We start from the raw sequence: 11585 nt of genomic DNA on the forward strand, positions 1-11585 counted from the left end.
CCGTTGGATAACTAGCAGGGAGGTGCCAGAAAGACAGGGGAAAGAAGAATGTGTGAGAGCAGCCATTGCCCAAGACGGCCCTCCTCAGGCCCTGGCCTCTCCTGCCCCCACTGCGGGTCAGCTGTGTGCTGCTCGCCTCCCTCCAGCTCAGCCCAGCACCAAACCTACCCACCTCCTGCCTCCCCCAGCACAGGCCCAGGGCTGCATGATTCCACGTGATTATATAGTGACAGTGCCACCTGTGGAAGGGGACCTAGAGGCAGAGACAAGCCCGGAGTGGGAGGGGTGAGGGAGAGGTCCGAGCACCGCCCTCGTCCCACTCCCAACAAACTGGCTCCCCCCCCTCAGGTTTCCGTTATAAACAGGGCGTGCGCAGGCGCGCGTGCGCAGGCGCCCCGAGCCGCGCACGCGCGGTAAAGGTAGGATGGTGGCGTTGGTACCTTTTGTGGTTCCCATCGTGGGTGACAAAACCTTGCTGGTGTGGGAGCTGAGCTCTGGACCCACGGCCGAGGCCTTGCAAGTGAGCCGAGCCGGGGCAGAGGGAGGGGTGGAGGAAGCCACCTCGCGCCTCAGTAACTGGGCGCCCCGGGGTACTGCTTCAGCACCTCATCTGCCTGTGGTCTCTGCTGAGAGGAATCTTAGTTCTAGAGCCGACCTGAGTAGTCAGCTCGCCCCCACAGATTTTTGAGAGATAGTTCCCAACAGCCGGCATTGCCTCCTAATGCTTCTCGAAGCTTAGGATTTCAGAGGGGAACCTGTTGCTGAAATGAGAAGTGTTTGGAGTTGCAGGATCACCACAGTTGCCTGCGGCGAAGGGCTGGGGGAATAGAAAGGAACGGGCGGTTTGGCTTCCTGGGCGTGAAATTTCCTGCACTTACTTAGCATGGGCCCACCCTACAGCATTCTCTGTTCACAGTCTTCTCCCAGTTTGGCCTTCTGTATTCGGTCCGAGTCTTCCCAAACGCAGCAGTGGCCGGTCCTGTGTTCTATGCCATCATCGAGGTTTATTCAGCAAGGGATGCCCACAGAGCCCAAAAGGCATGCGACCAGAAGCAGCTTTTTCAGACATCTCCAGTGAAGGTGGGTCCAAATGTGGAATTCCTCGCTCTACTGGGATGAAGTGCTGAATTTAAAACTAATAGGCCATCGGGAATTCCCTGGCGGTCCAGTGGTTAGGACTTTCACTGCTGAGGGCCCGGGTTCAATCCCTGGTCCGGGAACTAAGATCCCAAGGGGGGGAAAAAAAAATAAAAGGCCAATGTTTGTACAGCACTGTGGTGTACAGAATGCTCTCAGATGCACTGCTCCACTGATCCCCCAGTTCCCCAGTTCTTTCTTTCTTTTTTTTAGATGAAGAAACTCGAACTCAGGATGGTTAAGTGACTTACTTAAGGTTTATGACAGTAAATGTGGAAACTAGAGGCCAAACCCAAACTGAACTGATGTTAAAGCCCATGTCATTTTATGCTGCCCCTTAATTTAAGAAATCTTCACAAGAGTCTTCCTTATAGTTACTTTTATGTGGATTTTAGATGTGTGAGGTTGACAAATTGTTTTTTAAGTTAATTAATTAATTAATTAATTAATTAATTTTTGGCTGCGTTGGGTCTTGTTGCTGCGCGCCGGCTTTGTCTAGTTGCGGCGAGCGGGGGTTGCTCTTCGTTGCGGTGCCTGGGCTTCTCATCGCGATGGCTTCTCTTGTTGCGGAGCACGGGTTCTAGGCACGCGGGCTTCAGTAGTTGTGGCTCACGGGCTCTAGAGCACAGGCTCAGTAGTTGTGGCACACGGGCTTAGTTGCTCTGCGGCATGTGGGATCTTCCTGGACCAGGGATCGAACCCGTGTCCCCTGCATTGGCAGGCGGACTCTTAACCACTGTCCCACCAGGGAAGTCCCGAGCTTGACAAACTTTTGTCAGATGTAACATAAAGGAGGCTTCATCATCATCATCACTCTCAAATTGCCTATTCAGAACTCCCTTCAGCTTCCAGAAGATGGTTAAAATATTCTTTAAGGCATTGTAGAAACCTTATTCCATATTAACATGCCATCCAATTTTACTTCCCCAGAATTAACATTTCATTATGTGCCTCCATTCAGCCACCATTCCTTTTTCAAGGACCTTTTCAATGCCTCTGAATAAGTGAGTGAGGCTTCGATTTCCCAGACCTTTCACTTTATAATTGTGTGTCTTCTCTGATTGGCTTCTTGCTCTGGCTACTTCCTACTGACCTTGCTGCCTATTCTCACCCCTATTTCTTTACTCACTGATTTCACCTTTATTGAATCTGAGAACTCTCCTCAGATGTGACTCCAGGTACACTACCTCCCACTTCTGTACCCTGTTTAACACCCTCTTCAATCCCGGCTGTACTCCCTGGGATTGAAATGATTTCGTGTCAGACATTCTTTAATTTGCGGACCCTGCGACCATTTCACATAACCCCTCAGATATTACGGATGGTCCTGGAAAGATTATGAAACAGTTACTTGGTATCAGTTGTGAGTAATGAGTTCTTTTCTTATATTGGACATTAAGACCATTCCATAAGCTTAGGTTCTGAGATTGTCACAGCATAAAGCCCGTCACTGATAGAGTAATGAGGAAAATGTTCTACAAGTCACTATAGAGTTGAGAGGAAAGGGCATTCGTATTCGATTTCTTTATTTAATGCAGAGCCTTAGTTTACTACCCACACCCCCGAAATTGTTACCTACTTTAATTATGCGTTCTCTTTAAATTTTATTTATTTGGTTGCACCGGGTCTTAGTTGCAGCAGGCGGGCTCCTTAGTTGCGGCTCAAGGGCTCCCCAGTTGCGGCACGTGGGCTCCCCAGTTGCAGCAGGCAGGCTCCTTTAGTTGTGACTCGCAGGCTCCTTAACTGTGGCGTGCAAACTCTTAGTTGCAGCATGCACGTGAGACCTAGTTCCCTGACCAGGGATCGAACCCGGGCCCCCTGCATTGGGAGCACGGAGTCTTAACCACTGCACCAGCAGGGAAGTTCCAATTATGTCTTCTTTTATTCATTAGCAGGTATATATACTTCTTATCTTTTTTCCCCTGTATTTTTTATAAATACAGACAAGAGAATAACATCTTCAAATAAAATGAAGGAAAGGCCTAATGTATCTGAGTTTTTCTCAGTAGCACGAAGGGAAATGTTTGCCAGCAAGAACTGTGGCAAGCTTATCCCAGATGTCAACTGTCTCTACTACCCAGGGGCTCAGAGCCCTTCTGAAGCTTCCTAATTGTCCAGGACAGCTCCATTATGACTCACCATACAGGGCCTAGCCTCCCTGTTTTAAACGTTGCGACACTCAGCATTTAAAAATTAGTCTCCATTTCTCCTTCCCAGCAGGCAGCTTCAGTTGGAGAAAGTAATTTCATTTTCTTATGTACTCATTCATTCACTCAGTCAACAGACCATCCCTCCTCTATTATGTGCCAAGATGTATGCTTGTTTCTGGTAACAAGGAAAGAATAATATATGGTTCCTTCAAGCACTTAAGGAGCTCATAAACTAGTGACAGAGGAAGATGCACAAACACATCAATAAAGAATTAACAATGCTTTGACTTTATTTGTATTATTTGAATGTTTATGACTATATTTACATACTGCACCCTGTTCAAAATGCAAATAGACATTTAAGAAAGAACTAGTGATGTAAAAACTCCACAGTAATATGTAAGTTATTTAGAGAGTTAAGACTGGAAATATTTGCACTCTCAAAGAAGCTTGTTAATGCAGATGAACCTCTAATTCTTTTGGTTGCTTTATTTACATTCATCGAGGTATACGTATTCCCTCTTCTAACAGGGGTTAGTAACTTGGGGAGGGGGTGCTACAGATTAAGGTCCTAATTCAGTGGCAGGTCCATCTTATCTCCTCTTCAGGTCATATTCTCAAGCAGGAGCTACAGGATGAGACGACTAAAACAGTTCACTTCCTTTGCTTACCCCCAGCCCCATAACAGGCTTCTGCTGGGCTTCCTTGCTTGCTTTCATCATCACTTTCACCACCAGAGGTCAGGGAACCTTCCGGTTAATCAGGGGCCCTGGAAATGATGCAGAAAAGTACTGACTTAAAAATAATAAATAACATTTATTTAGGGCTCACTGTGAGTTCATTGCTTAAAATGTCCTACTTAATCTTCGCAACCACTCCATGAAATTGGTATTGATAAATCTCAGGTATATCCAAAATAAGTCTCTATGTAGGGTTGTGATATTTTTAGGTCTTTTATGTCTTCAGGTTCGTCTCGGCAGCAGACATAAGGCGGTTCAAGATACTACGCTTGCCCCAAACAGCTCCAGATGCCAAGAATTGGCAAATTACTACTTTGGTTTCAATGGGTGGTCAAAAAGCATCATCAAGGTAAACTCTAGATTTTCTTTGACTAACCAGACTCCTTTCAACATTGAACTCCTAGACTTTAGAGAGAAGAATGGAACAGGGCTATGGGGAGGAGATGTGGGAGGCTTCCACACGGAAGTATCTGAGCATTGGCCTGCCACCTAGAATTAGTGATAATCTCAATGACTTGGATGGTGGTGTCCATAATTTTCTCCAGTATTTGTATGGTATATAATAAAAAAGAGTTGTCCATATCTAGTCATTCATTTGCAAGTCTCACTTGATTTTGAGGCTATAGCATACCTCAACTATTACCGGGGATTGCTGGAGTTTAGTTTTAATTTCTAACAACAGAATATTTGGAAGTCTAGCCTTTCATTCAAAATCCTAACAGCTTCAGGATCTTTCTAACCTTGAAGAAAGGGAAAATGAAGATATTGTGACACCACTTCAGAAGCAATAGCCTGAAGTTCTTCTGTGCTTCAGAGGTGGTGTTGCCCTCCCACGAGTGCAGGAGTCCTGGAGTTGGCATGGCTGAGGAAGGAACCTTTGGATAAGTTGGAGGAAGGTCTGTTTTCCAGTATGTGTGTGTGTGGGGAGGTGAGGGAGTGGGATTGCTCTTTTTTCCTTTCTTTCTGAAACTCAACTTTTCAGATACATCATCACCTTTTCTAAGCAACTAAAGCCCTGGGCAGAATTTTTCTGCCTGACAATATAGGTTTTTATCTTAGGCGATACCTGACAGCACCTTAAACTTTAGAATTTTAGAACTGACTGCCTGCCAAGAAGCTTAGGAGGAGGGAAAATTAGTTAGTTTTTGTTTTTGGTTAATAATTTGTTTTGTGCTAAAATAGTCCTTCAAATACAGATGTCTTCTGGCCTTCAGTTATCCCAACAAAATCATTGTCTAAAGATTGAAATAAACTCTTGTGTAAATGTTCAGTCCTTTGCCTCCTATAGAAGGGCCTGAGCGGAAAAAGTAAATGTAGATCCCTAGAAAGGGGATTCCGATTGGTACTGAGTTTTTTCCTACAATCCATGGCACTTGGGCTTAGGGTTTTAAGTCAGAGGCAGGGCTGTTAGCGAATGGAGTAGAGGAGGCTCCACCATCCACCTGAGTGGGTGATGGTTGAGGAGAGGCCAGATCATCTGCACTACCACCAAATCTATCTCCCTGTATGAATCCAGCCCTTTACGCACAGGAGAGCAGGGTCTGTAGCAGTGTAGCCTCAGCTTGTCCATTTGAAATCTGTGAGTCATATGAGATTTGTGCCACGTCCTTGGTTTGCATTTCCCGTCTAGTTAGTATTTTAGGAACTTCCAGAATAGATCTGAGCAGTGAAACTGTGCCATGCCAGGGTATACCTACAACAGAGACATTCAGCTGTACCCCAGTGTTGTGCCTGCCCTTAATCACTAAGGTAGTGAGCTAAGAATCACAGATGCTTTTTTAGTTTTAAACATATAACCTAGAAATCAGTTATTCAGATGATAGGCATTTTAAATTCATCTGTTTTGGTTGGATTTAGGGTCATTATCATTCCTTATGAAAAGGAAGGTAACCCAGAAGCTTGCTATTCAGAAGACTATGACAGATGCATTCCAGAAACTGCTGATTGTGGTTTTAGGTAAGACCTTTTTGACTGTTCTTGAAGTGCTTCAGTTTCAGTGAGCAAAGAAACTTATCTGAAAAGTTAATTGGATGAAAGTAATGGTTATCTAAAACATTACATATTCTTTCATTCACCAGATGCTTTCACAGCAGCAGTCTTAAATTTGTTCTTTGTGGCATTTATGAGAAAAACGACAGCAACTATTATTGTCCCCAGTGTTGAGATGTAGAATGACTTGCCTCAGTTCATACAGAAAGTGTTTGGTCCCGTTCTTCCTCAATTGCTTGCTTTTCATACAGAATAGTGCAGTTATAAGCCTTGGACACCTGTGTTTGAGTCCTAACTTTGTCTCTTAGATTTTGTTGTTGTTGTTGTTGTTGTTGCAATTTTAGGTTTTTCTAGCCAGAGACATTTGAAGGTATTTAATATCTCTAAGCTGCAATTTCTTTATCTGCAAATAGGGTTAGTAATTCAGCTTATCACCTAATGGGGGATATTGTAAGAGTAAATGAGATGATGAATGTAAAAAGCTTAGAACTATGCCTGAAACATAGTAAGCAGACAAAATATATTGACTATTATTATTATCGTTGTTGTTTTCTTGTTGAAGAGTTTATTAGATTATGTTTTTGGAATCAATTTAATTTCAGTTTTCATTTCTGATATATTGGGTGAATATGATTCTTTTTTTTTTTTTTTTTTTTAGGCATCAATTTTATACACATCAGTGTATACATGTCAATCCCAATCGCCCAATTCAGCACACCACCATCCCCACCCCACCGCAGTTTTCCCCCCTTGGTGTCCATATGTCCATTCTCTACATCTGTGTCTCAACTTCTGCCCTGCAAACTGGCTCATCTGTACCATTTTTCTAGGTTCCACATACATGCATTAATATACGATATTTGTTTTTCTCCTTCTGACTTACTTCACTCTGTATGACAGTCTCTAGATCCATCCACGTCTCAACAAATGACTCAATTTCGTTCCTTTTTATGGCTGAGTAATATTCCATTGTATATATGTACCACAGCTTCTTTATCCGTTCGTCTGTTGATGGGCATTTAGGTTGCTTCCATGACCTGGCTATTGTAAATAGTGCTGCAATGAACATTCGGGTGCATGTGTCTTTTTGAATTACGGTTTTCTCTGGGTATATGCCCAGTAGTGGGATTGCTGGGTCATATGGTAATTCTATTTTTAGTTTTTTAAGGAACCTCCATATTGTTCTCCATAGTGGCTGTATCAATTTACATTCCCACCAACAGTGCAAGAGGGTTCCCTTTTCTCCACACCCTCTCCAGCATTTGTTGTTTGTAGATTTTCTGATGATGCCCATTCTAACAGGAGTGAGGTGATACCTCATTGTAGTTTTGATTTGCATTTCTCTAATAATTAGTGATGTTGAGCATCTTTTCATGTGCTTCGTGGCCGTCTGTATGTCTTCTTTGGAGAAATGTCTGTTTAGGTCTTCTGCCCAGTTTTGGATTGGGGTGTTTGTTTCTTTAATATTGAGCTGAATGAGCTGTTTATATATTTTGGAGATTAATCCTTTGTCCGTTGATTCATTTGCAAATATTTTCTCCCATTCTGAGGGTTGTCTTTTCGTCTTGTTTATGGTTTCCTTTGCTGTGCAAAAGCTTTGAAGTTTCATTAGGTCCCACTTGTTTATTTTTGTTTTTATTTCCATTACTCTAGGAGGCGGATCAAAAAAGATCTTGCTGTGATTTATGTCAAAGAGTGTTCTTCCTATGTTTTCCTCTAAGAGTTTTATAGTGTCCAGTCTTATATTTAGGTCTCTAATCCATTTTGAGTTTATTTTTGTGTTTGGTGTTAGGGAGTATTCTAATTTCATTCTTTTACATGTAGCTGTCCAGTTTTCCCAGCACCACTTATTGAAGAGACTGTCTTTTCTCCATTGTATATCTTTGCCTCCTTTGTCATAGATTAGTTGACCATAGGTGCGTGGATTAATCTCTGGGCTTTCTATCTTGTTCCATTGATCTATGTTTCTGTTTTTGTGCCAGTACCATATTGTCTTGATTACTGTAGCTTTGTAGTATAGTCTGAAGTCAGGGAGTCTGATTCCTCCAGCTCCATTTTTTTCCCTCAAGACTGCTTTGGCTATTCGGGGTCTTTTGTGTCTCCATGCAGATTTTAAGATTTTTTGTTCTAGTTCTGTAAAAAATTCTTATATAATAATCGGCTACGTTTTTGTGAGCCTTGAAAGTGGTCATGCTACTGAATAGCGTTGATTGTGTTCCCTATCGAGTTATACAGCGGTGAGAATGTGACAGGCTGTGCCCAAAGGAAACTCTATGATTAGTAGATTCCCGGAACAGAATTGCTCCCCTGCTTCACAGCCCTGCAGGCGTAGAGACTGAGAAACCCTAGCTAAGTTGTCAGAGACCTTATTTGCTTGTAAGAGTTGACCCTGGATTGGTCTTGGCCTTCCAGGCTGGGCAGTCCTTCCAGTGAAGTTTGACTTCCCTGGTCATCAGGCAGAATCTCCATCAGCTGTCAACTCTGGGTAACAACCTTTAAGAACCAAACTAAATGTCTGGGTTGTTTGTCCCTAATATGCAAAGGTATTCCTTATATGTACTCAAAACTCCTTGGACCAAAAAGCCTGGTGGCTCTAGCTTGCCTTGAGGAAAGCTGTATTGTCCAAAAGGCACATGGGCCAGTTTCTGCCAGTAGAGTGTTCAAATGCTCTCTCTGTCTGTCTGTGTCTCCAAAGCTTTGTTCATTGTATCTGGTAGAATTTTGGTCCCAAGGAGTAGGCACTTGCCTTGCTTCTAATATGAAGTATCTATTATAGTCCAGTGGTATCTATCCCAGGTTTGAACTCACTTTGACCCCCACCTAATGCCTTCCTATTTACTTGTATTGTGATTGAACATTTTTGTTTCCACAGCTTTTCATTCCTTTGTCATTATTCCTTAGTTCTTATTTCTAAGATCAGAAAGGTTTTTGAACCAAAGTTGACACTTCTTATATATTTTTTCACAAATAATTATGATAAAAACTGAAGTGTCAGATGAGGGAACTTCTAGGAAAATGCTCTTATTTTCTGCTTTTAGAAATCAAAAGAATGTCTAATTATCGGGTGCTACCATTGTATACAGGAAGTTTTAGAACAAGAAAACTTCTGAATTGATCCTTGTTAACTTTATTTCAGAAGGTGGTAAAATAGCTGTGGCATATAGACCCTGTGACGAGGTCACAGATGATGCTAGAACCGAAGAGGAACTACAGGGTTTAATTCAAGTATGTGGAGATAAAAACTCAAGGGGTACACAGCCAGTGTAGCCGTAATTCAAAACAACCAGCAGGATTTGGAAGACTTTGGCATGTCTACTCAGCTCTGTCATCCTTCGGAAAATGTGAAACTCTGAAACTGCTTTTGAGGCAGGGAATTTCTAGGACTTCTCCAAGTCCCGAGCCTTGTCTCTGGCCCCTTATTTGAAGTTTGGAGAGCAGGATTGAGGGCCATCAGTGTACGTCTACAGTTGTGGACACAGGAGAAGACACAGGCCTTTTAGAACTCCCCTCAAATAGAATTGCAGGGATTTGGGAACAAAGTAACTATGGCCTTAAGTGTGATTATGCTACAGTGTTTAAAAACTATTCATGCCTTTCAAGTAAGGTATATTACCCAGATCTCAGCATCTCATATATATCTTGTGTTAAATGTTTTGCAGAAGAACCTTTCTGTAAATCAATTATATGGATGCCTCGAATTAGGGATTAAGTTGTCAATGTAATTGCTAAAAGAAAACATTAATGTACTGCATATAGGATTTTTATTAAAAAGGAGCAAAAAATGTGTTTCATGTCATTGAGAGCTTAATTTGGGGCTAGATTTCTGATTACTTAACTCACCCCAATGTTGCAAAGTTTGTTTTGAAGGGAAGAAAGTAGAGAAAGAAAAGGTGGTTATGTTCTGAAAAATGTAAAAATTTTGAAAGTTTTTCCTGTACAAAATAATTAATTTAATTCAATTTAAATCAGTCAAGGAAACTTCAAACATATCCATGTTTGGGCTTTAAGAAGTCTAACTTCCTGTGAAATGTGAGAGGAAAGGATTCCGTATTGATACTAAAGATTTCGGAAACCTGATTATAACCACAGATCCATTCCTAAATGAGGCCAATCTTGGAATCAGTTCCATTTAGAAACCATTATGTGCTAGGCACTGGAAATAAGATGAAGCTCCTTCTGTCTTGGGGTTTAGGTGTTAAAGGTGTACCAGACAATTAAAAAGGACTAAAATTAAATAGATTATGAAAAGGACTGTGAAGAAAGTAAACTGGGTGCTAGTTAGAGTATTTCAAGAAAATTACTTAACATGCTGACTTTAACATTCTAAGTGTCTTCTCCGCGTGTGCACACAGGGTAGACCTCTGAAAAGTGACACTGTAGTTTTTTCTAGATTAATGGCTCTGTTGAGACAAGGTGGGATGGGGGAAGTTTTCCCATGCTAATGTAAAGGGCCGTTCACTTGGTTTTAGACTCTCTTTCCCAGAATGAATTGCTCACCTGCCCCAAAGCCCTCCTACAGAAGTTCTGGAGTCATCACTGATTCAGTGGTAACGGCTAATAATAGAGTGGTGAATTAATAATGAGACGTGAATACTGAGAGTTTGGAGGAAATGGCAACATTTTAGAATAACTGTAAGGTGTGTTCCCCTCCCGCCACCCTAACTGGTGCTCATTTTGCAGGTCAGCTACTTTTCTTGTCAGCCGTGTGGCCAAAGGGGGGAAGAATGCCTCTCAGACTTGAGCTTTGAGGAGGAAGGGTTCACATTGCCAGAACTGGACTAGCACTTTTGAATTTCCCAGAATGCCAGGTCCTGTGGTTTCCTTGGGAAGCTCTGCATCCTTCCCAACCCCCCGCCACCCCTGGGCCGCTGGAGTTTGGGGCCACTCGGGTCTGCAGCCCAAATCCCGCCTCCTTGTTTGGGGCCAGGGAGGGCAGGGAGGGCTTGGGAAGAGGGCCCGGCAGGAGGTAATTGTCGCTTTTGCAAGGGGAAGAATGGCTTGCGCCCTGGGGACTCTGGGAAAAAGGCCCACTCTGGTGGCGCGCATTGGATCTCCGCACGAACCTAATAATGGTGGTGGCGGAACTAAACACATCATAAATAACGGGTGGGACGTTAGGCAGGGGAAGGGCGCGCGGTTGCTGACGTGAGCCCTCGCGTCGGCGCTGGCATAGCAGTTCAGCTCGGACGCAGGATGTGGCTCCAGCTCCTCAGTGGCCTGGGTCACTGCGCCTGGGAGCCGCCGCGTGTTATGTCCCGGCTGCACCTTTGGTTGCCACGGCTCTTCGTCATGTGGCAACAACTGTGGCTAGTAGTCCTGGCAGTTCAGCCTCCGGAGTGGGCCCTGGACCCCGTCCAGGTGACACCCAACCTCGCGCGGCTGACCGAGCCTTGGTCTTCATACGCCTCAGACCCCCCTCCCAAATTGCCCCATGCCCTTACACCCCTGGCAGAAGCTGGGGGCTTTAATTATTTGACGTCCTCATATCCAGTCCAGATGTTGGCATCGCCTCATCAGGAGTTGACTGAGACTGAGGTTCCATACCCGGACACGGATTTGGTTGGAGAGC

At 43.5% G+C, this 11585-nt stretch overlaps 1 pseudogene across 1 annotated transcript; it reads left to right on the forward strand.

Annotated features, from left to right (window-relative positions):
• Positions 1-401: 401 nt before the first annotated feature.
• LOC309621739 (RAD52 motif-containing protein 1-like) lies at positions 402-11514 on the forward strand (annotated as a pseudogene). Its single transcript has 7 exons — positions 402-520; positions 901-1080; positions 4254-4376; positions 4750-4923; positions 5885-5983; positions 9153-9241; positions 10697-11514. The product of its transcript is annotated as an RAD52 motif-containing protein 1-like (transcript).
• Positions 11515-11585: the final 71 nt, after the last annotated feature.

This window comes from Balaenoptera borealis (genome assembly GCF_965194805.1).
Source record: "Balaenoptera borealis genome assembly, contig: HAP1_SCAFFOLD_943, whole genome shotgun sequence".
NCBI classification, from domain to species: Eukaryota; Metazoa; Chordata; class Mammalia; order Artiodactyla; family Balaenopteridae; genus Balaenoptera; species Balaenoptera borealis.